The following is a 25,640-nucleotide window of genomic DNA, read 5'->3' on the forward strand; positions in this document are numbered from 1 at the left end:
CCTCTCCTGTGGTGCTTGTACCAAAGCCTCACTCAAAAGATGGAAAAAGGGAGATGAGGTTTTGTGTAGATTACAGAGGTCTGAACCATGTAACAAAAACTGATGCTCACCCTATACCCAGGGCAGATGAGCTCATAGATACACTGGCATCTGCCAAGTATATAAGCACCTTTGATTTGACTGCAGGGTATTGGCAGATCAAGTTATCAGAGGATGCTAAAGCAAAAACTGCATTTTCGACTATTGGAGGGCATTACCAATTGACAGTAATGCCCTTTGGTTTGAAAAATGCACTTGCCACTTTTCAGAGGTTGGTGAATATAGTCCTGCAAGGGTTGGAGGCTTTTAGTGCAGCATATCTGGACGATATAGCTGTCTTTAGCTCCACCTGGGATGATCACCTGGTCCACCTGTGGAAAGTCCTGGAGGCCCTGCAAAAGGCAGGCCTCACTTTCAAGGCTTCAAAGTGCCAGATAGGGCAGGGGAAAGTGGTTTATCTGGGACAACTGTTAGGTGGAGAACAGATTGCACCACTTCAGGGGAAAATCCAGACAATCATGGATTGGGTTCCCCCTATAACTCAGACCCAGGTGAGAGCCGTCTTAGGCCTCACTGGGTATTACAGGAGATTCATTAAAAACTATGGCTTCATTGCAGCCCACTTAATGATCTCACTTCCAAGAAGATGCCTAAAAAGGTATTGTGGACAGCTAGCTGTCAGAAAGCTTTTGAGAAGCTCAAACAGGCCACGTGCACTGCACCTGTCCTAAAAACCCATGTTACTCCAAGAAATTCATTGTTCAAACTGATGCATCTGAATTAGGGGTAGGGGCAGTCTTATCACAACTCAATTCTGAGGGCCAGGATCAACCTGTTGCTTTTATCAGCAGGAGGTTGACCCCTAGAGAAAAGCGTTGGTCTGCCATAGAGAGGGAGGCCTTTGCTGTGGTCTGGGCACTGAAGAAGTTGAGGCCATACCTGTTTGGCACTCACTTCATTGTTCAGACAGACCACAAACCTCTATTTTGGCTAAAAAAATGAAAGGAGAGAACCCTAAATTGTTGAGGTGGTCCATATCTCTACAGGGAATGGACTCTACAGTGTAACATAGACCTGGGAGTACCCACTCCAATGCAGATGGACTCTCCAGATATTTCCACTTAGACAATGAAGACTCATCAGGTCATGGCTAGTCTTATTGTCCTTCGTTTTGGGGGGGGGGGTTGTGTAGGAAAGTACCATCTTGCCTGGCATGTTACCCCCATATTTCACTGTATATATGTTGTTTTAGTTGTATGTGTCACTGGGACCCTGCCAGCCAGGGCCCCAGTGCTCATAAATGTGCCCTGTATATGTTCACTGTGTGATGACTAACTGTCTCACTGAGGCTCTGCTAACCAAAACATCAGTGCTTATGCTCTCTCTGCTTTCCAAATTGTCACTAACAGGCTAGTGACCAATTTCACCAATTCACATTGGCATACTGGAACACCCTTATAATTCCCTAGTATAAGGTACTCAGGTACCCAGGGTATTGGGGTTCCAGGAGATCCCTCTGGGCTGCAGCATTTCTTTTGCCACCCATAGGGAGCTCTGACAATTCTTACACAGGCCTGCCACTGATTTGGCCACCTTGGTTGCTTGTCCCCTTAATATGGATAAGTACAAGCAACTTCCCTAATCAATGGTGTTGAGGTTCAGGCCTACAGGGACACAAGTGCCAGTGTTACCATGGTAATAGAGAAACTGGTACACCCTGAACAACACCTACTTGGTCACCAGTACCGAGTGACAGACGCTCATAACAACACTCTTAGCCACCCCATGGCTGTTGTGAATCTCAACTGGGGGGGGGGGTTACTGGTCCAAAGAAAGTTGTGGTTGCTTCAGATTTACCTGTAGACTGTCTACTAGGAAATGATTTAGAGACATCAGCTTGGGTAGAAGTGGAGTTGGAGGCTCATGCAGCAATGCTGGGCATTCCTGGGCATATTTTTTCTTTGACAAGGGCTCAGGCCAAAAAGCAAAAAGGACAGGGTGACTTGGATCCTGGAACAATGGACCAAGTGCTCCCTAAAGCTGGGGGTGGCAAGGGTAAATCCCTACCCACTATCCCTCCCTCTACAGATGATTCAACTTCTGAGGAAGAAGAATTTCCACCCTGTGCAGAACCTTCACCAGAGGAGCTGGCAGCAGACACTGCTGAGCTTTTGGGTGGGGGGGGCTGCCAGGGAGGAGCTGAGTGTGGCACAGCAATCCTGTCCCACATTAGAGGGTCTCAGACAGCAAGCTGTCAAACAGCAAAATGGGGATGTCAGTGACTCACATAGAGTTTACTGGGAGGACAACCTCTTGTACACAGAGGTAAGGGACCCAAAACCTGGAGCAGCCAGGAGATTGGTCATTCCCCTGCAGTACAGAGAGTTCCTCCTATCTCTGGCACATGACATTCCTTTGGCTGGAAATTTGGGTCAGATTAAAACATGGGAAAGGCTTGTCCCCCTGTTTCACTGGCCTAGGATGTCAGAGGACACAAAATATTTTTGAAACTGTTGCATGACCTGCCAAGCCAGTGGCAAGACTGGTGGCACTCCAAAGGCTCCCCTTATTCCACTACCTGTGGTTGGGGTTCCCTTTGAAAGGGTAGGAGTCGACATAGTTCACCCCCTCGACCCTCCTACTACTTAAGGAAATAGGTTTATCTTGGTGGTAGTGGACCATGCCACAAGATATCCTGAAGCAATTCCTCTAAGGACCACTACAGCACCTGCAGTGGCAAAAGCACTCCTGGGAATCTTTTCCAGGGTGGGTTTCCCAAAAGAGGTTGTATCAGACAGAGGTGGCAACTTTATGTCTGCATACTTGAAGGCCATGTGGAAGGAATGTGGTGTAACATACAAATTCACCACACCTTATAATCCACAAACAAATGGACTGGTAGAGAGGTTTAATAAAACTCTCAAAGGAATGATAATGGGACTCCCTGAAAAACTCAGGAGGAGATGGGATGTCCTGTTACCTTGCCTCCTTTTTGCTTACAGGGAGGTACCCCAGAAAGGAGTGGGCTTCAGCCCCTTTGAACTCCTATTTGGGCACCCTGTTAGAGGCCCTCTAACACTTGGGAAGGAGGGTTGGGAACAACCTTTAAAAGCTCCTAAGCAAGATATAGTAGACTATGTACTTGGCCTAAGATCCAGAATGGCAGAGTACATAAAAAAGGCCAGTAAAAACCTTCAGGCCAGCCAAGAGCTCCAAAAGCAATGGCATGACCAGAAGGCTGTTCTGATTCAGTACCAACCAGGACAGAAGGTATGGGTATTGGAGCCTGTGGCTCAAGAGCACTCCAAGACAGATGGAGTGGACCCATCTCATTGTTGAAAAGAAGGGTGAGGTCACCTACTTGGTTGACCTGGGCACTGCCAGGAGTCCCCTTAGGGTGATGCATGTCAACCGCCTAAAACCCTACTATGACAGGGCTGATCTCACCCTGCTCATGGCAACAGATGAGGGACAGGAAGAAGAGAGTGACCCTCTCCCTGATCTCTTCTCTTCCACAGAAGAGGATGCTCTAGTGGAAGGTGTAGTTTTGGCAGACTGTCTTACTGCTGAGCAGAAAGACAACTGCATAAATCTTCTAGGTCAGTTTTCTGAACTCTTTTCAACTGCGCCAGGCACCACATCTTGGTGTGAACACACAATTGATACTGGAGACAGCATGCCTGTCAAGAGTAAAATCTATAGGCAGCCTGACCATGTCAGGGACTGCATAAAGCAAGAAGTTCAGAAAATGCTTGGCTTAGGAGTGGTTGAACAGTCTGAAAGCCCATGGGCCTCTCCTGTGGTGCTTGTACCAAAGCCTCACTCAAAAGATGGAAAAAGGGAGATGAGGTTTTGTGTAGATTACAGAGGTCTGAACCAGGTAACAAAAACTGATGCTCACCCTATACCCAGGGCAGATGAGCTCATAGATACACTGGCATCTGCCAAGTATCTAAGCACCTTTGATTTGACTGCAGGGTATTGGCAGATCAAGTTATCAGAGGATGCTAAAGCAAAAACTGCATTTTCGACTATTGGAGGGCACTACCAATTCACAGTAATGACCTTTGGTTTGAAAAATGCACTTGCCACTTTTCAGAGGTTGGCGAATACAGTCCTGCAAGGGTTGGAGGCTTTTAGTGCAGCATAACTGGACGATATAGCTGTCTTTAGCTCCACCTGGGATGATCACCTGGTCCACCTGTGGAAAGTTCTGGAGGCCCTGCAAAAGGCAGGCCTCACTATCAAGGCTTCAAAGTGCCAGAAAGGGCAGGGGAGAGTGGTTTATCTGGGACAACTGGTAGGTGGAGAACAGATTGCACCACTTCAGGGATAAATCCAGACAATCATGGATTGGGTTCCCCCTACAACTCAGACCCAGATGAGAGCCTTCTTAGGCCTCACTGGGTATTACAGGAGATTCATTAAAAACTATGGCTTCATTGCAGCCCCACTTAATAATCTCACTTCCAAGAAGATGCCTAAAAAGGTATTGAGGACAGCTAGCTGTCAGAAAGCTTTTGAGAAGCTCAAACAGGCCATGTGCACTGCACCTGTCCTAAAAAGCCCATGTTACTCCAAGAAATTCATTGTTCAAACTGATGCATCTGAATTAGGGGTAGGGGCAGTCTTATCACAACTCAATTCTGAGGGCCAGGATCAACCTGTTGCTTTTATCAGCAGGAGGTTGACCCCTAGAGAAAAGCGTTGGTCTGCCATAGAGAGGGAGGCCTTTGCTGTGGTCTGGGCACTGAAGAAGTTGAGGCCATACCTGTTTGGCACTCACTTCATTGTTCAGACAGACCACAAACCTCTACTTTGGCTAAAAAAATGAAAGGTGAGAACCCTAAATTGTTGAGGTGGTCCATATCTCTACAGGGAATGGACTCTACAGTGTAACATAGACCTGGGAGTACCCACTCCAATGCAGATGGACTCTCCAGATATTTCCACTTAGACAATGAAGACTCATCAGGTCATGGCTAGTCTTATTGTCCTTCGTTTGGGGGGGGGGGGTTGTGTAGGAAAGTACCATCTTGCCTGGCATGTTAACCCCATATTTCACTGTATATATGTTGTTTTAGTTGTATGTGTCACTGGGACCCTGCCAGCCAGGGCCCCAGTGTAGGAGGCTGGACTGGCTTGTAGTGAGTACCAAGGGGTACTTGCACCTTGCACCAGGCCCAGTTATCCCTTATTAGTGTATAGGGTGTCTAGCAGCTTAGGCTGATAGATAATGGTAGCTTAGCAGAGCAGCTTAGGCTGAACTAGGAGACGTGTGAAGCTACTACAGTACCACTTAGTGTCATATGCACAATATCATAAGAAAACACAATACACAGTTATACTAAAAATAAAGGTACTTTATTTTTATGACAATATGCCAAAGTATCTTAGAGTGTACCCTCAGTGAGAGGATAGGAAATATACACAAGATATATATACACAATAGCAAAAATATGCAGTATAGTCTTAGAAAACAGTGCAAACAATGTATAGTTACAATAGGATGCAATGGGGAAACATAGGGATAGGGGCAACACAAACCATATACTCCAAAAGTGGAATGCGAACCACGAATTGACCCCAAACCTATGTGACCTTGTAGAGGGTCGCTGGGACTATTAGAAAATAGTGAGAGTTAGAAAAATAACCCTCCCCAAGACCCTGAAAAGTGAGTGCAAAGTGCACTAAAGTTCCCCTAAGGACAAAGAAGTCGTGTTAGAGGAATAATGCAGGAAAGACACAAACCAACAATGCAACAACTGTGGATTTCCAATCTAGGGTACCTGTGGAACAAGGGGACCCAGTCCAAAAGTCACAAGCAAGTCGGAGATGGGCATATGCCCAGGAAATGCCAGCTGTGGAGGCAAAGAAGCTTCTACTGGACAGAAGAAGCTGAGGTTTCTGCAGGAACGAAAAGGGCTAGAGACTTCGTCTTTGGTGGACGGATCCCTCTCGCAGTGGAGAGTTGTGCAGAAGTGTTTTCTCGCCGAAAGAACGCCAACAAGCCTTGCTAGCTGCAAATCGTGCGGTTAGCGTTTTTGGACGCTGCTGTTACCCTGGAGGGACCAGGAGGTCGCAAATTGGACCAGGAGAGAGAGGGGACGTCGAGCAAGACAAGGAGCCCTCTCAGCAGCAGGTAGCACCCGGAGAAGTGCCAGAAACAGGCACTACGAGGATGCGTGAAACAGTGCTCACCCGAAGTCGCACAAAGGAGTCCCACGTCGCCGGAGACCAACTTAGAAAGTCGTGCAATACAGGTTAGAGTGCCGTGGACCCAGGCTTGGCTGTGCACAAAGGATTTCCGCCGGAAGTGCACAGGGGCCGGAGTAGCTGCAAAAGTCGCGGTTCCCAGCAATGCAGCCCAGCGAGGTGAGGCAAGGACTTACCTCCACCAAACTTGGACTGAAGAGTCACTGGACTGTGGGGGTCACTTGGACAGAGTCGCTGGATTCGAGGGACCTCGCTCGTCGTGCTGAGAGGAGACCCAAGGGACGGGTAATGCAGCTTTTTGGTGCCTGCGGTTGCAGGGGGAAGATTCCGTCGACCCACGGGAGATTTCTTCGGAGCTTCTGGTGCAGAGAGGAGGCAGACTACCCCCACAGCATGCACAAGCAGGAAAACAGTCGAGAAGGCGGCAGGATCAGCGTTACAGAGTTGCAGTAGTCGTCTTTGCTACTATGTTGCAGGTTTGCAGGCTTCCAGCGCGGTCAGCAGTCGATTCCTTGGCAGAAGGTGAAGAGAGAGATGCAGAGGAACTCGGATGAGGTCTTGCATTCGTTATCTAAAGTTTCCCCAGAGTCAGAGACCCTAAATAGCCAGAAAAGAGGGTTTGGCTACCTAGGAGAGAGGATAGGCTACTAACACCTGAAGGAGCCTATCAGAAGGAGTCTCTGACGTCACCTGGTGGCACTGGCCACTCAGAGCAGTCCAGTGTGCCAGCAGCACCTCTGTTTCCAAGATGGCAGAGGTCTGGAGCACACTGGAGGAGCTCTGGACACCTCCCAGGGGAGGTGCAGGGGAGTGGTCACTCCCCTTTCCTTTGTCCAGTTTCGCGCCAGAGCAGGGCTAAGGGGTCCCCTGAACCGGTGTAGACTGGCTTATGCAGAATTGGGCACATCTGTGCCCAACAAAGCATTTCCAGAGGCTGGGGGAGGCTACTCCTCCCCTGCCTTCACACCATTTTCCAAAGGGAGAGGGTGTAACACCCTCTCTCAGAGGAAGTCCTTTGTTCTGCCATCCTGGGCCAGGCCTGGCTGGACCCCAGGAGGGCAGATGCCTGTCTGAGGGGTTGGCAGCAGCAGCAGCTGCAGTGAAACCCCAGGAAGGGCAGTTTGGCAGTACCAGGGTCTGTGCTACAGACCACTGGGATCATGGGATTGTGCCAACCATGCCAGGATGGCATAGAGGGGGCAATTCCATGATCATAGACATGTTACATGGCCATATTCGGAGTTACCATTGTGAAGCTACATATAGGTAGTGACCTATATGTAGTGCACGCGTGTAATGGTGTCCCCGCACTCACAAAGTTCAGGGAATTGGCTCTGAACAATGTGGGGGCACCTTGGCTAGTGCCAGGGTGCCCTCACACTAAGTAACTTTGCACCTAACCTTTACCAGGTAAAGGTTAGACATATAGGTGACTTATAAGTTACTTAAGTGCAGTGTAAAATGGCTGTGAAATAACGTGGACGTTATTTCACTCAGGCTGCAGTGGCAGGCCTGTGTAAGAATTGTCAGAGCTCCCTATGGGTGGCAAAAGAAATGCTGCAGCCCATAGGGATCTCCTGGAACCCCAATACCCTGGGTACCTCAGTACCATATACTAGGGAATTATAAGGGTGTTCCAGTAAGCCAATGTAAATTGGTAAAAATGGTCACTAGCCTGTTAGTGACAATTTGGAAAGAAATGAGAGAGCATAACCACTGAGGTTCTGATTAGCAGAGCCTCAGTGAGACAGTTAGTCACTACACAGGTAACACATTCAGGCACACTTATGAGCACTGGGGCCCTGGGTTACCAGGGTCCCAGTGACACATACAACTAAAACAACATATATACAGTGAAAAATGGGGGTAACATGCCAGGCAAGATGGTACTTTCCTACACCCAGTGCTCATAAGTGTGCCCTGTATGTGTTCCCTGTGTGATGACTAACTGTCTCACTGAGGCTCTGCTAACCAAAACATCAGTGGTTATGCTCTCTCTGCTTTCCAAATTGTCACTAACAGGCTAGTGACCAATTTCACCAATTCACATTGGCATACTGGAACACCCTTATAATTCCCTAGTATATGGTACTGAGGTACCCAGGGTATTGGGGTTCCAGGAGATCCCTATGGGCTGCAGCATTTCTTTTGCCACCCATAGGGAGCTCTGACAATTCTTACACAGGCCTGCCACTGCAGCCTGAGTGAAATAATGCCCACATTATTTCACAGCCGTTTTACACTGCACATAAGTAACTTATTAGTCACCTATATGTCTAACCTTCACCTGGTGAAGGTTGGGTGCAAAGTTACTTAGTGTGTGGGCACCATAGCACTAGCCAAGGTGCCCCCACATCGTTCAGGGCAAATTCCCCGGACTTTGTGAGTGCGGGGACACCATTACACGCGTTCACTGTACATAGGTCACTACCTATGTACAGCGTCACAATGGTAACTCCGAACATGACCATGTAACATGTCTAAGATCATGGAATTGTCACCCCAATGCCATTCTGGCATTGGGGAGACAATTCCATGATCCCCCGGGTCTCTAGCACAGAACCCGGGTACTGCCAAACTGCCTTTCCCGGGGTTTCACTGCAGCTGCTGCTGCTGCCACCCCTCAGACAGGTTTCTGCCCTCCTGGGGTCCAGCCAGGCCTGGCCCAGGAAGGCAGAACAAAGGACTTCCTCAGAGAGAGGGTGTTACACCCTCTCCCTTTGGAAATAGGTGTCAGGGCTGGGGAGGAGTAGCCTCCCCCAGCCTCTGGAAATGCTTTGATGGGCACAGATGGTGCCCATCTCTGCATAAGCCAGTCTACACCGGTTCAGGGATCCCCCAGCCCTGCTCTGGCACGAAACTGGACAAAGGAAAGGGGAGTGACCACTCCCCTGACCTGCACCTCCTAGGGAAGGTGTCCAGAGCTCCTCCAGCGTGCCCCAGACCTCTGCCATCTTGGATTCAGAGGTGTGCTGGCACACTGGACTGCTCTGAGTGGCAAGGGCCAGCAGGTGACGTCAGAGACTCCTTCTGATAGGCTCTTACCTTTCTTACTAGCCTATCCTCCTTCCTAGGTAGCCAAACCTCCTTTTCTGGCTATTTAGGGTCTCTGCTTTGGGGGATTCTTCAGATACCGAATGCAAAGCTCACCAGAGTTCCTCTGCATCTCCCTCTTCACTTTCTGCCAAAGGATCGACCGCTGACTGCTCAGGACGCCTGCAAAACCGCAACAAAGTACCAAAGACGACTACTGCAACCTTGTATCGCTTCATCCTGCCGGCTTTCTCGCCTGTTTCCTTGTCGTGCATGCTCTGGGGGTAGCCTGCCTCCTTCTTGCACCAGGAGCTCTGAAGAAATATCCCGTATGTCGGCAGAATCTTCCCCCTGCAACCGCAGGCAACAAAAGACTGCATCACTGGTCCTCTGGGTCCCCTCTCAGCACAACGAGCATGGTCCCTGGAACTCAGCAACTCTGTCCAAGTGACTCCCACAGTCCAGTGACTCTTCAGTCCAAGTTTGGTGGAGGTAAGTCCTTGCCTCCCCACGCTAGACTGCATTGCTGGGTACCGCGTGATTTGCAGCTGCTCCGGCTCTTGTGCACTCTTCCAGGATTTCCTTTGTGCACAGCCAAGCCTGGGTCCCCGACACTCTAACCTGCAGTGCACAACCTTCTGAGTTGTCCTCCGGCGTCGTGGGACTCCCTTTTGTGACTTCGGGTGGACTCCGGTTCACTCCTCTTCTAAGTGCCTGATCTGGTACTTCTGCGGGTGCTGCCTGCTTTTCTGAGGGCTCCCTGACTTGCTGGGTGCCCCCTCTGTCTACTCATCCAAGTGGTGACATTCTGGTCCCTCCTGGGCCACAGGAGCATCCAAAAACCCTGACTGCGACCCTTGCAGCTAGCAAGGCTTGTTTGCCGTCTTTCTGCGTAGGAACACCTCTGCAAGCTTCTTCACGATGTGTGATATCCATCCTCCAAAGGGGAAGTTCCTAGTCCTCTTCGTGCTTGCAAAACACCAAGCTTCTTCCGTCCGGTGGCAGCTCCTTTGCACCCTCAGCTGGCATTTCCTGGGCATTTACCCACTCTCGATAATGTCGCGACTCTTGGACTTGGTCCCCTTGTCTTACAGGTACTCAGGTCCGGAAATCCACTGTTGTTGCTTTGCTGGTGTTGGTTTTCCTTGCAGAATCCCCCTATCGCGACTTCTGTGCTCTCTGGGGGTTGTAGGTGTACTTTACACCTACCTTACAGGGTCTTGGGGTGGGCTATTTTTCTAACCCTCACTGTTTTCTTACAGTCCCAGCGACCCTCTACAAGCTCACATAGGTTTGGGGTCCATTCGTGGTTCGCATTCCAGTTTTGGAGTATATGGTTTGTGTTGCCCCTAAACCTATGTGCTCCTATTGCAATCTATTGTAACTTTACATTGCTTGCATTACGTCCTTGTGCTATTACTGCATATTTTTGGTATTGTATACAGATGTCTTGTGTATATTTGGCATCCTCATACTGAGGATACTCACTGAGATACTTCTGGCATATTGTCATAAAAATAAAGTACCTTTATTTTTAGTATATCTGTGTATTGTGTTTTCTTATGATATTGTGCATATGACACCAGTGGTATAGTAGGAGCTTTGCATGTCTCCTAGTTCAGCCTAAGCTGCTCTGCTATAGCTACCTTCTATCAGCCTAAGGTGCTAGAAACACTTCTTCTACACTAATAAGGGATAACTGGACCTGGGACAAGGTGTAAGTACCTCTGGTACCCACTACAAGCCAGGCCAGCCTCCTACAAACACCCTCTCTCAGAGGAAATCCTTTGTTCTGCCTTCTTGGGTCTGGGCTGCCCAGGCCCCAGGTGGGCAGAAACCTGTCTGAGGGTTGGCAGCAGTGGTAGCTGCAGAGAAAACCCCGGAAAGTTAGCTTGGCAGTACCCAGGCTCTATGCTGGAGACCTGGGGATGCATGGAAGTGTCCTCCCAATACCAGAATGGTATTGGGGTGACAATTCCATGATCCTAGACATGTTACATGGCCATGTCCGGAGTTACCATTGTGACGCTACATATATGTATTGACGTATATGTAGTGCACGTGTGTAATGGTGTCCCCGCACTCACAAAGTCTGGGGAATTCGCACTGAACAATGTGGGGGCACCTTGGCTAGTGCCTTTGCACCTAACCTTCACTAAGTGAGGGTTAGACATATAGGTGACTTATAAGTTACTTAAGTCAGTGTAAAATGGCTGTGAAATAACGTGGACGTTATTTCACTCAGGCTGCAGTGGCAGCCTCCCAGACTTCCACCCAGTGACTTTGTGAGTGCAGGGACACAATTATAAGTGTGCACTACATGTAGCTTCACAATCGTAACTCCGCATATGGCCTTGTGAGGCGTCTAAGATTGAGAAATTGTACCCCCCAATCTGATTCTGGTATTGGGGGCCAATTGCATGCGCCCTGGGGGCTCCACCATGGACCCCCAAGTACTGCCATACCAGTCTTCTGAGGTTTTCACTGCAGCCCCAGCTGCTGCCACCTCACAGACAGGCTTCTGCCCTCCTGGGGCAGAACTGCTCCAGGAACTCTACAACTGCAACAAAGTATCCAAGAAGGCTACAACAGCAGAGAGAGCATAAACACTGAGGTTCTGGTTAGCAGAGCCTCAGTGATACAGTTAGGCTGCTGCCACCTCACAGACAGGCTTCTGCCCTCCTGGGGCAGAAATTCTCCAGGAACTCTACAACAGCAACAAAGTTTCCAAGAAGGCTACTGCAGCAGAGAGAGCATAAACACTGAGGTTCTGGTTAGCAGAGCCTCAGTGATACAGTTAGGCACCACACAGGGAACACATACAGGGCATACTTTATGAGCACTGGGGTCCTGACTAGCAGGATCCCAGTGACACAGGCAAAAACAAACATACATACAGTAAAAATGGGGGTAACATGCCACGCAAAATGGTACTTTCCTACAGAGAGAGCATAAACAGTGGGGTTCTGGTTAACAAAACTTCAGTGACATAGTCAAGCATACTGACAATACATATAGGCCACAAACTATGAGCACTGGGGTCCAGGATCCAGTGAGACAGGCATAAAACTGACAAACAGGCAGAAATTTGGGGTAACATGCCAAGAAACATGGTACTTTCCTACACTCTTCCTCTGCGGTCTCCGTGTGCAAACCAGGTACTTTGTGTAATCAAGAGACAACTGTTGATTTCTAAGATTTAAGACTCGTTTTAAACCTGCAAAATTGATATTTCAACTTTTGCTTATTGAATCTTAATCGTTTTGGCCTAATTTTATTCAGATATATATTATCTATTTTTTTCTAAACCTGTGTGGTGTATTTTTTGTGGTGTTTTCACTGTGTTACTGTTGGAAAATGTATTATTGGTAAGGGCAGGTAAGTACCTACACTTAGCAATAGGCCACTAACCTCCACTTAGGTCCAGTTAGGTTTCAATTAGTTAAACCCAGCTCAACTCTTGGTCGCTTGGCAACGAGAGACAAGGCTTAACTTTGGAGACAATTGTGTAAAGCATATAAAAATCACAAAACAGTAAATAAGTAAAACACAAAACACAATAAAAATCCAACACCAATTCATAAAAATAGATTGTATTCTTATCTTTAAAATGACACCAAAACGATTAAAATTGGATAAGGGGAACCAGAGATATGAATTTGTAAAGAATTAATGCTTTTTAGCTCTTAGAAACGAATAGCGCCAATCTGGTCATCTGGTTGCACCTCGAATGGGGCAAAGGGAAAGTTTGAGGCTGACTGCAGCGGAGCCCTGCTCGGCTACAGCTCGCAGGAGGCCTCAGTCAAAAGTTTACCTTCAGATTTAGTCGTTTTCTTGATGATTGGACCAGCTGGACCAAGCCGACAGTCCCATTCGACCTCCTGGAACTTTCCCTCGAAGCCCTCGGTGGAGATTTTTACTTTCGGACTTAGGGCCATATTTATACTTTTTGCCGCAAAACTGCGCCGGTGCAGTTTTGCGTCAAAAATATTACCGCCGGCTAACGCCATTTTGGTGCGCCGTGCGGGCGTCATATTTATACTTTGACGCACGGCGGCGCAAACCACAGGTGGGAGTCCATATTTTTGACACACACCGTAGCGTCAAGTCGTAAAGCAAAACGACATTAATGCAGCGGAAATGACTGTGGGTCGATTTACGTCCCTGCAAACTGGATATGCGCCGTTTTTTGACGCAATAGCGTAAAAAAAACCTACGAACACTGCCAGTTCACCAGAGGAGAGCCAAAATGGATCCCAGATGCCACTACAGACCCCAGGAAGATGATAGCAGACCAGGAACCAGCCAGGAGGACCCACACAAGAACCAGGACACTTTTAAGAAGAAAAGAAAGTGTTGCTTCAGTGCAGAGGAACAGGAAATTCTGGTTAAAGAGGGGACGGAACACCAGCACCAACTGTTTGTCACCTCAAAGTTGCCAATCAGTAGGAGAGAGGCTATATGGCAACAAATTGTCGACAAGATTAACAGTGTGGCTGAAGTACGCAGAACTGTCATTGAGTGCAAGAAACGCTGGCATGACTGCAAGCACAGGACCAAGGAAAAGATGGCCAGGAACAGGAAGGCAGCACTGCAGACTGGAGGTGGGAGTCGAGCACACCAGGAGGCCCTGGACAACATGGAGGAGATGGTCGCAGCCGTCATCCCTGAGGAGATCGTCACAGGGATTCAAGGACAGGACAGCGCAGACTACCACGAGACAACGCACATGCAGGGTAAGTTGCATGGGGAATTAAAAAGCAATAATGTAATCTACACCCGGGGGGGGGATACCGACCACAAAATGCATGGAAGTCATCTTATACATGGAGTGGCATGGATAAAGGGGCATGGCAGGGGGGCATGGCCCGTTCTGAGAAGACCTGGGGCACACCATTACACAACACCAACAACAGTCCCATGGGGGCATGCTGTCATGACAATGATGGAGCAAAGGGAAAGCCACGCCAGGAGGGAAGGCCTTAACGTCAAACTGACATCCCGGCACACGTCAGCCACCATACCCCCTAAAATAACTAGGGCCCTATTAACAACCTCTAGCCATACCGACAACTGGAATGTAACTGCGACAACAGTTGCCACTGCCACCTCCGCTCTGTGTGCAGCTCAAGTAGCCAATGGCAGTAACCTCCCCATGGATCATACACACCTAAACTAGAGGGTTTAGGATGACAAAGTTAACAATCCCCTGAAACAAGACAAAGGCCCCCGTACTCTCAAATGTCAATGCCCATAGTTGTCGTTAACATCAGCCAATGTAAACAACAATAGGAGCTACACAGCACTAAGGACACACTCATGCTGCATATGTCAGGGTCCATCCTGTGCCTGGGTAACAATGCAACATCCCAAATGTCATACTGCTCAGACAACAGCATTGAGGGGGGGGACACATGTAACTGGTCACTGAAATACACCTGCACAGTCAGAGGAGGAAATAGGACATTGATACGATTATCAGGGCAATCCAATGTAACATACATTCCCCAACATCAGCAGTACACATTACCAATGTCTACATCCATATCAGATCATGACATTGCCATGCATAGGATATGCCACATGTCAAATACATTTAAGTGGATGTGAAAGATCAGAGATTGGGGCAGGTGCAGATTGTTAAGTGTTCTGCCAGGGCCATCAGAACACCCACAGCCAGTGAAAGGTCTCACCATGAGAATGGATGTAGACGGAGGCTTGAGTATGACAAGAAGGTGGCAATTTTCTATTTGGCCTAAACCAACACCTAGAGGCGATGATGCTGACAAGTCAAATAACTCAATAACATACATGTGACATGCAGGTGGGCCATAGGCTTGGAAGAATGCCCATCTGAAGGACTTGAGCAATTAACATAAAACAAGATCACAAAGTGAATTCATCAAAAGGCAGGCAAGTCACATCAAAATTGCTACAACACAGACACACTAATTGTACCCTGTTTCATTGCAGAGGAAGATGGATCTCCTGCGGATATGCCTGTCCCAAATTTCCCTGATGACATAGATGACGAGCCAATAAACATTCCCCATGAAACTATCCAAAAGGTCCTTGAAACCCTCCAGACCCCACCTTCAGTCACAAGGAGGAGCACAGAACAAGCAGCCATTGCAGAGGATCCACCCACCACCCCAATTGTAAGACCTGCCAGCTTCAAAACAGCTGAGGACTCAGACAACACTGGCACCAGCTTTGAGAGAACTGTAGTTGGAGTACAGCGGGAGCTGGCCAAGGAGGTGAGGGTGGGGATGCAAAATATGGCTGCCAGCCTTGAGGGGATGAGTTCGTGCATGATGTCATCTGCAGATCAGGCAGCAGCTATGCAAGCCCTAACATCTAACTTGCAGGAACTGCAGAAAACCCAGAAGGAAATCAGCACAGCTGTAATACAGTTGACCCAACACCTACAACAGCAATCCTGTCAACGCGTGCACGAATGCAACATTGAACTCCTCAGGGCAGACCTGGCTGCCTACCATCGTGATGTGGCTGTTATTCTCAAGAACCAGCAGATCCTCCTTGCTGCAGTACTGCCCTTAAGACCTTCACAGGGAGCAGCGACCGGGATGTCTGACTCCACGTCTTCTAACACTGAGGTGTGTGTTGCCCCTTCACAACCAACAATAACAATGACAGAGGAGGAAACACACACATCAGAAGAAGATATGGAACAGATCACATTCACAAGGAAAATGACCCGGAAGCACTAATCCCTGCCAGATGGCCAACATTTACCAAGGTCCTGCGCTTTGTAACTTGCCAGTCTTGCAACAACTGTACTCAAGCACTGTTCTGCAAACCACTGTATATCTTGTCACCCAGCCGAGTGATTGTCTCTCTCCTACTCATTGGCAAATTCTGTCCCTCTGCACTGTCTGAAACAGCAACCCCAGCATGTCAAAAGCATTTTGGTAACCCCTTGTGTTGGATTACAATGTAAGATGTCACTATAATGGACTCACAATCATGGAAAATGTACAGATAGCACCACAGCACTTTTCAATAAATAGCACTTACACAACAAATCTTTTCTCTGGATAATGTCACATATCAACTGTGCAGTAGATAACTGAAATGTGTCTACTGTCAAATTACGTAGCTCGCCAATACAACTGTCCTGATAATATGTAGTCAGAGAAATCTGCACAGTGCCCATGATTGCATCATACTCTGCCCATCCTGAGGGACAAATCGGATGAAGTGAGAAACCATACACCATCATGCTGTGTTGGACAGAATAATGCTTCCTCAGGGGATAACTAAGTAATCAAATCTTGGCCGCAAAATGTGGTGAACATGCAAATATAACACAAATAACATGGCACACTAATCTAAGCAAACACTACTAAAACTGCATAAATTAAGGTGTCTGAGTTTACATACAAATAGTTAATCATGCTGAACTGTGTCACAATTGATGTATGAGAGTCATGAAGACAAGAATACAAGAGTGCCAATGAGAACTCATCTTATAGGGGCGTCCTTGATCATCACACTGCAGTCAGATCTAAAACTGTTTCCCCAATACCAAGTCTGGAAGCACTGTTTGTGACTTTGAAAACACACTTATCAACAGAAACACATTGTCATCCATATTAACTGTGATTGGTGGTTGCAACGAAGGGTCAACACTTTGCAAGGTAGCTCTGGGCTAGCTGAGTTGGGATTTGTTTGTAGCATAGGACACAAATGTAATAGTACCAAATTTATGTACACTGAATCCAAACCCACGATCAAGTACCATTCAACACATACTATTAACGGTTAACCAAATATTTATTACATGCTAATCACAATAGAAGTAACTGACTACTCATTACCCACAACTGTCCCTAACTAACCTAAGCTACACTTACTTATCACATGCAACAAAATGTTCTAAACATCTACCCCCTTATGAGACGGGACACATGGAGGACAACACGTACTAACCTAAACACATACTATACTATCCTAAACAAATATATATATTATTTCTTTTTTTTCCTTTTTTTAATGAATTTTGTTTTTATTTAAACACACAAAACCCCCAACATAGCCGTCCACCCACCCACACACTTAATAAGTAAAAAGAGAAAGAATCAGGACCCCACACCCCCCACTAACACTAACTAAACTAACAGCCTATACTAACCTAACACTAAGCCCCCTAAGCCCACTAACTATAAGAACAAGGAAAGAGGAGGGAGGGGAGGGAATCATGTCCATCAAAAATTGTCTAGAGGTTGGCCCTCCGGCGGGTCCTCTTAATAGACTTAACACGCCGGTTAATGTGGCGCACATCCCGGCTCAGGTGGCTCAACTTGCGCAGCACACGGTCCATCTTACGTTCCATTTGGTTGAAGGCTGCAGGGTCAACAGATGGAGCTGTGGCAGTCTGGGTACCGGTGGAGGAGGTCTGTGCTTGTGTGGTGCCAGGCCTAGTGGGCTTTCCTGCACCAGTGGCAATGCTGGGGCCTGGAAGTCCAGCAGACGTAGGACCAACAGTCCCAGCTGTGGGAGTGGCCACCTTGCTTGGATTGGTGGTTGTGCTGGTGGTGGCTGCGGTGGGCAAAGTAGGGCCACCCTGTGGGAAGGCTCTCCATGTCCCAGAGGCCCGTTCATGGCGATATCGCCGGGCCATCCTCCTGAACCCCGACTCCACGAGCAGGATGCGCTGGTATCTCATGGCCCGGCGCTGGAATTCACGGACCTGGTCTGGGGTCATGTCTGCAGCTGTGAAGACAAATGCAGAAATTCTACATTGGTAACTGCATTGTGTGAAATGGCACAAGAAGTTAATCAGACAATACATCTACTGTACTTGTAACAGCTCATATCACAATACAGATCATTGAATGTCCCTGAGGAAGTACATGGCAGGCCAGCCTACAAAGGTCACATCACACATAGCACATCCATAACCTACAAGATGGGTAACAACTGGCTTTGACTTGCAATCTGAGTTCTGCCAGTTATCAGCTAAGAATCATGCTGCATATCCTCCGCCAAGACCTGGGCTACAAATGTCAGTGTACGGAAAGCAAAACTAAAGCCACATGGACCGCAAGTTGTAACTGGACCTGCCAGTATAGTACCAAGTGCCACACCTGAGTGTGTATACTAGGTTGCAACCAAACCGTCACTTATTCACATGTATGTGTAACAAACTGGTATCATCAGTACTAGGTACCCCATTCACAAACCCATGCCCGTGTTTGAGGGTGGGGGGGTGGATAAACAACTATCAATTTCCAACAACATGTACACCGAGGAGTGTATAGAAAACTCCACACGTGTTTGGCTCTACACACACACCACAGGTAAGGCCTATCAACAATAAGGAGTCAGCAAACCCTAGACCAATCATAGGGCCACACATGTCAGGAAATGCAGAACTTGGTACACAACATATACTTCCAGTAAGGCCTGACTTAGGGGATCAGACACAGAGTTGCAAGAACACCCATGAGCAAGAATTGCATGCAAACTTAGGCCATTGCACTCTAGTTCCACATATTTGTAGCACTACGTGTGGAAGTACATGCTGCTAGGAGGTTCTACCTACTGTTTCATAATTACGTAGGTAAATAGGGAAGCAGATGTCTATTGGAAAGAAATTTGCTGTACCAATCTTGGAGAATGTGGGTCTGACAGGCTGACTAAATCGGAGCTGACTTCCAGTGCGACTCTTATTGATACAAGTGTCATCCACATGACTAACCCTTGTACTCACAGTGGGGCCTACAGGAATGGCCTACAATCCCTACATAATACCATTGGATACGCATTGGCCAACTCAAAACATGTGAGAAACTGAATTCCCACTCATGGAACAAGAGAAAAGTGTGCCCAACGCATCACACCTTGCTATGCATTCAACACACACAAGTCCATAACCAGCAAACACAACACATAAGAGACATATCAACACTTACTGGAGTGGTCGGGGTCCTCAAATGTCGCCACCTCTCCCACAGTCTAGGGTGCTGGTCCACCTGTAAGGTATGGAAGGAAGAAATGTGCTCAAAATCTGTGCACAGTGCAACCATTTCATAAACATAAACAATGTGTAGGCTGAATAAGAAAATGGCAGCCATTCAGACATGATGGTACTGCATCTGATATATGACGGCCAACTTGTACATAGCATGGGTCTCCTGTGACAGTTACACACATATCTGCACACATACATAGGCCCCCACTATCATGTGGTTGCAAACATGCCCCGTAATTGGTGAGCACAAAAAAATATGGAGTGTAATCGTCTCATCATGTGCATCCAAGAGAGACATCCAAATCCTGGTTACTTGAGGACTGCATTACCAGTCAAACATGCCTTGTGGCCATGACACATTAATGACACATAGGTACAATGTACAGGGGGGAGGGGCAGGGACTTTTGTAACCCCCCTGTTGTTACTTTTGATTCAATTGATGTAGCCCAGCTATGGTGATTTGCACCAACCATGGAGATGTAAAGCCATGTGCATACACGTGGACTTCCATCCATATTTGGAATGTGGCACAACTAACTCCAACAAACATTCTAAGATGTTAGCTGAGGGCACCGTACACCTTTTCACGATGTTTTCAAATCCAGATCTGACATGTATCCAAAAAGATCAAGGAACATAATAATCCCAAACATTCATAGTACTTCCGTGAACGCTTTCCTTCCACACTCACCAGACTCACATGAGACATATGTCTGAGCCACTTTGCTATTATCAATTGATGTGAAGGCAGCACTCATTTTCAGCATCATGTAGTGATTTTAAAGTCAGTCTAGCTATTGCCTCAACACAGTTAGCCAATATGTTGGTACATCTTTACTTCTCTGTCAATAGCACCCTATATAGACATGATTGGATCCTATTTTGTTTGGTTTTCTGACAAAAAGGCCGCACCAATTTACTTTATGGAAAAGTATCCTGTAAGTTTGCTGAACACGTGCTACCTGACAGCTAGCAATTGTGATCCTTGCCATAGTGCATCAATTATCCCTTTATGTTTCCCCAGCATTCCACACAGTCAGCAAGTTAGCTGGCAGACATTGTACAAATCCTCTTCTGTCACTACAGAGCATTTAATTGTGCACATTTACATGATTAGTACTCACCAACAGTGCCACCAATCATGATTCCCAGGTGGTCCAAGAGATCCTGCTCCCTGGTGATGAGGTCAGCCCACCGGTGCTTCAGCTGGTGGTCACTCCTCTGGCTGGCATACACTTGCTGCAGGTGATGCAGCACCTTTCCCCACCGGATTCTGCACGCCTCTGTTGGATACCCCTGTATCACCCTGCCCCCTGCCTGGATCATGAGTGGCAAGAAATGGCACACAAGCCAGATGAAGCCCCCCAACTCCTCTTCACCCATCCTGCCAAGACGTGGCCTACCAGACATACTTGAAAAGTGAAAGGGAATAGGGGTAAAAGAAATAGAAAGGGGAAAAGGGGGAAAGTAGGGGTACAAATACAGACGAAAAGTAAACTTAACCACTAAAAGAGCTAAACTATCCCCAAACTAACACTACCCACAACAGACTCCCACAAACAACAAAAACACAAGATAAATGGGCAAATGTAGACAAAACACAGTAGTACAGTATACAGCAACAATATTTATTTCACAAATGGACTTTACAGGTAGCACACAGGACAAAAAAAGCACAAAATCTCAGGACACCACTCACTACACAGCCACACAGTCTAGAAGGATCATAGACTGCAAAGTGAAAGTGAAGGTACACCCAATGTACATGATCTGTAAACAGGATATCCTATTACATCAAATCCTGTATGAAAAGTCCTGCCTTTTTCGCGTTATGCGTCATTTTTTGTCTATCAAAACTGTATTTGTGTCATTTGTTTTGACGCACAGGAGTGAAAATGAAACTAGAAGCCAGTGTTTAAATTAACCTGACGTCCATGCAGTCAGATGTTCTATGACAATGGCATACCATAGGAAAGGGTGTAGCACACTGGATTGCTAATGTTGGTCTGTGTGTGTAGAGGAGGGAATATCAGGGTACACATCTTAGTATTCCAGGGACCTCTTCCGACAGGTGGGTTGTGACCAGGTGCATGGGTGTGTCAGGAGTTATGCAATGGGCTGACATGTATATGGAATGTCATGTGTGCAATGCTGCTCATATGTGTGGCACTTGCGCTGTCTATGTTCTGCTTCTATGGAACTCTGGTCACAGATAGTCCTTGCAAATATTGGATGCAGTTGGACTTATTGCTGTCAAGGGTCTGGTCAGACTTTCCTGTTACTGATGCAAAAGCACATTGACTGCCTCATGTATGAGGCATGTTTTCCCCTTATTGATTGATGGTGTCTTAGTTGTGTGCCATATGCTGCGTTGGACCTTGATTTCAACATGTATTTGTGAAATAGTTGTGGTCCTTTGCTATTGGCCTTCAAAGGAGAAATGTACATGATATATGTCATTAACAGTGTGTGTATGTGACCATTGTATGTTAGGCATTACATTAGCTCTGGGATGTTCAGTGTCCTAATCAGTATCTCAGCAATGCTCCATGAGGCAACACTCTTATTCTGTTAAGTAGAGATGAAGGTGTGCAAAAATGAATAGCCAGACCATGATATGGTGATTATTATAGGTGTTTATTGAAATTAGTTAATGAAAGTGGTGAAGGTGATTATATTCAAAAGAAATTGTTGACGATCTGTTGCCGCCTGCGTATACCAGCGACCGTGTTCTGTAGTTCCCCCTCATGTTGCAGTCCAGCATCCTTCTCTTCCTCCTCTTCAGACATATGTGGCTCTGGTTCCAGGAGGGGAATGTTCCTTTTGATGCAAATGTTGTGCAATATTGCACATGTTAGGATGATCCTACAGACCATCTCTGGCAAATATAGGAGGCTACCACCAGTGATGTCGAGGCACCGGAATCTTGACTTGTCCTCCTATGTGCGTCATTGTAGGCGCGCTCTGCAGCAGTACTTGGGTTACCGTCCATCCTGGAAGTGTTGGTTGATGGTGCTGTGACGGAAGATGAATGGGTCATGTACACACCCAGGATATTTAGCCACGATGTTGGTGATCAATCCCTGGTGATCGACTATGGCCTGCACGTTGATGGAATGTGTGTGCTTCCTGTTGCGGTAGAGGTGTTCAGTTGCAGCAGGTGGCACAAGGCGTACATGTGTGCAGTCGATTGCACCAAGGACATGTGGGAAGCCACTGATGAGGTAGAACCCCTGTTTTGTTTCCTGCTGCTTCTGCAGTGTGTTAGGGAAGCAGATGTGGCGGGGTGTCAGTCGAATGATGGCATCCAGTACTTTGGGCAAAAAGGCGGAGAATGATGGTTGTGATATTCCGGCAACCAGGGCACCAGTTGTTTGAAAAGAGCCACTTGCCAGCATATGAAGTACAGCAAGCAGCTTGATTTCTGTTGGGATGGTGCGGGGTGTCAGCAAAGTGGAGGCCAACTGCGGTTCAATGTTGCGCAGCAGCTGCTGAATGGAATGCCAGTTCAACCGGTACCTCTGGATGATGTTGTGTTCCCTGAGGTCCTGAAGGGTGGTTCTGGGGCGGAATATCCTCTCCTGCCTTCTGCACTGCCTTTGAGGTGCCTGCTGGTGTTGTTGTAGCTGCTGTTGTTGCTGCTGGGCTCTGCGTCTGTGTGCACGCTGGATTAGAATCACCTTCATGGCTCCCTGTTGCTGCTCTGCTGCTCTGCTGTTTGTTCTGATTAAATACAGGAGTGTTTGCCCCATTTTAATGCCTGCCCTGACCCAGGCGTTAATTTTTTACGCAAATCGGGCTGTGCTTCATTTTCCGGCTCCGCCTCCTGGCCGTGCGTCATTTTTGCCCGAAAGCATAAACACGACGCATGGCCGTTTAAGTCATTTTTTGGACGGGAACGCCTACCTTACATATAATTAATGCAAGGCGGGTTGCCGCATCCAAAAAATGACGCACACAGCGGAATTTTGGCGTGCGCGGGCGTCAAAGTTTAAATACGGGGCAAAGTTTGCGCTGAATGTGCGTCAAATGTTTTTACGCACATTCGGTGCAGACAGAGTATAAATATGCCCCTTAGTCGTTTCTTCGAGATGAAAATCCTTGGACTGGGGCAAACCTGAATCTTGATCTGACGTCCCTGGAGCCCTCTTCCGATACACTGCCTCGGAAGTCCAGTTCAACTTTCTACGTTCGGACTGTGAGAAAGTAGCCTCTCTCTAGCATGTTAACCCCATTTTTGGCCTGTTTGTCAGTGTGTTTTTACTGTCTCACTGGGATCCTGCTAGTCAGCACCCCAGTGCTCATAGTTTGTGGCCTACATGTCAGTATGTTTTACTGTTTTTTCAGTATGCTTGACTGTGTCACTGGAGTCCTGCTAACCAGAACTCCAGTGCTTATGCTCTCTCTGATTCCAAATGTGTACTTTCATACTGGTAACCCAGTATTCCACTCCAAATTGGCATACTGGACCCCCTTATAAGTCCCTAGTATATATATTACCTTGGTACCCAGTGCATTGGGGTTCCAGGAGATCCTTTTGGGCTGCAGCATTTCTTTTGCTACCCATATGGAGCTCTTACAAACACTTCGTCAGGACTGCCATTGCAGCCTGAGGGGAATAATGTAAGCACTATTTCACAGCCATTTTCACTTCACCAGGTCACTTATAAGTCACCTATATATGTAACCTTCAGTCCCTGGAAGCTAGACGCATAGTACCTGTGTGTGAGGGCACCCCTGCACTAGCAGAGGTGCCCCCACGTCATCCAGGCCCATTTTCACAGACTTCGCGAGTGCGGGACACCATTATAAGTGTGCACTACATGTAGCTTCACAATCGTAACTCCACATATGGCCTTGTGAGGTGTTTAAGATTGAGAAATTGTACCCCCAATCTGATTCTGGTATTGGGGGGCCAATTCCATGCGCCCTTGGGGCTCCACCATGGACCCCTCAGTACTGCCATACCAGTCTTCTGAGGTTTTCACTGCAGCCCCAGCTGCTGCCACCTCACAGACAGGCTTCTGGCCTCCTTTGCCCTTGTGTCCTGGGACTCCTGTGGGTGCTTCCTGATCTTCTGAGGGCTCTCAGAGGGGCTGAGAGACCCCTCTGGCTCCTCAGTCCAAGCTGAGACCCCCAGGTCCCTCCTGGGTCCAGGTCGCGTCTTGTCCCGCCAAACGCGTCTTTTGCATGAGCCAAGGTTTGTTGGCGGAATCCAACGTCGAAAACCGGCCTGTATTCTTCTACTCAACATGGGACATCTCTTGCACCAAGCAGTAACCCGCAGCTGTCTTCTTTGGTGCATTTCTGACTTTTTCTTCCAATTGGAGAATCCACTTTTGCACCTTCATCTGGGTTAGCAGGGGCTCGTGTTCTTCCTGGACTCTTCATCTCCTCTCTTCACAGGTCTTCAGGTCCAGGAATCCATTTTGGCATCTTGCAGTCTTCCTTTGTTTTTGCAGAATCCTTCATCACAACTCCTAATGTGTTCTGTGGAAACTTGCTGTACTTTACTCCTGTTTTCCTGGGCTCTGGGGTGGGGTACTTTACTTACCTTTGGTGTTTTCTTGCACTCCCAGCAGCCCTCTACACACTACTTTTGCCTACGTGGGGAACCGACTTTCGCATTCCACTATTTTAGTATATGATTTGTGTTCCCTCTAGGCCCATTGTGACCTATGGTGAATTTCACTATTTGCACTATTTTATGACTGTGTACTTACCCGATTTTGGTCACTAGTGTATATTTTATGTTTATGACTTACCTCCTAATGGAGTATAGCCTCTAAGATATTTTTTGCCTTGTGTCACTAAAATAAAGCACTTTTACTTTTGGTAAAACTGAATATTGTCTTTCTTGTGTGTCAGTACTGTGTGACTACAGTGGTATTGCAAGAGCTTTGCATGTCTCCTAGTTCAGCCTTGGATGCTGTGCCTGAAGCTACCTCTAGACAGCCTGGCTTCTAGACACTGCCTACATTTCACTAGTAAGGGATAACTGGCCCTGGTATAAGGTGTAAGTACCATAGGTACTCACTACAAACCAGGTGAGCCTCCTACAGAGTCTTAGTCACTTTTTCAGAGATTTTCTTCAGTGGGACGAACCTGCAAGTCAGGCCGGGTTGAGGATGAGGCAAGCCAGCTGGAGGTGCCGCAGTAGGTCAGTTCCTTTATGGAACTTTTTTTCCAAAGTTCTCCAAACTTCTGGCTATTCTTCCAGATGTTTTTTAAGGTTCTTTTGAGGTCCACAGCTCATCCCAAGCTTCCAGAAGCACTGAGATGCTTCTTGAGAGTGCGGACTACAACTCCCAGAATGCACCTTGCGCAAACTTGAAAACGGCCACTGGACAGTGG

The sequence above is a fragment of the Pleurodeles waltl genome, chromosome 4_2 (genome assembly GCF_031143425.1).
Source record: "Pleurodeles waltl isolate 20211129_DDA chromosome 4_2, aPleWal1.hap1.20221129, whole genome shotgun sequence".
Lineage (NCBI taxonomy): Eukaryota > Metazoa > Chordata > Amphibia > Caudata > Salamandridae > Pleurodeles > Pleurodeles waltl.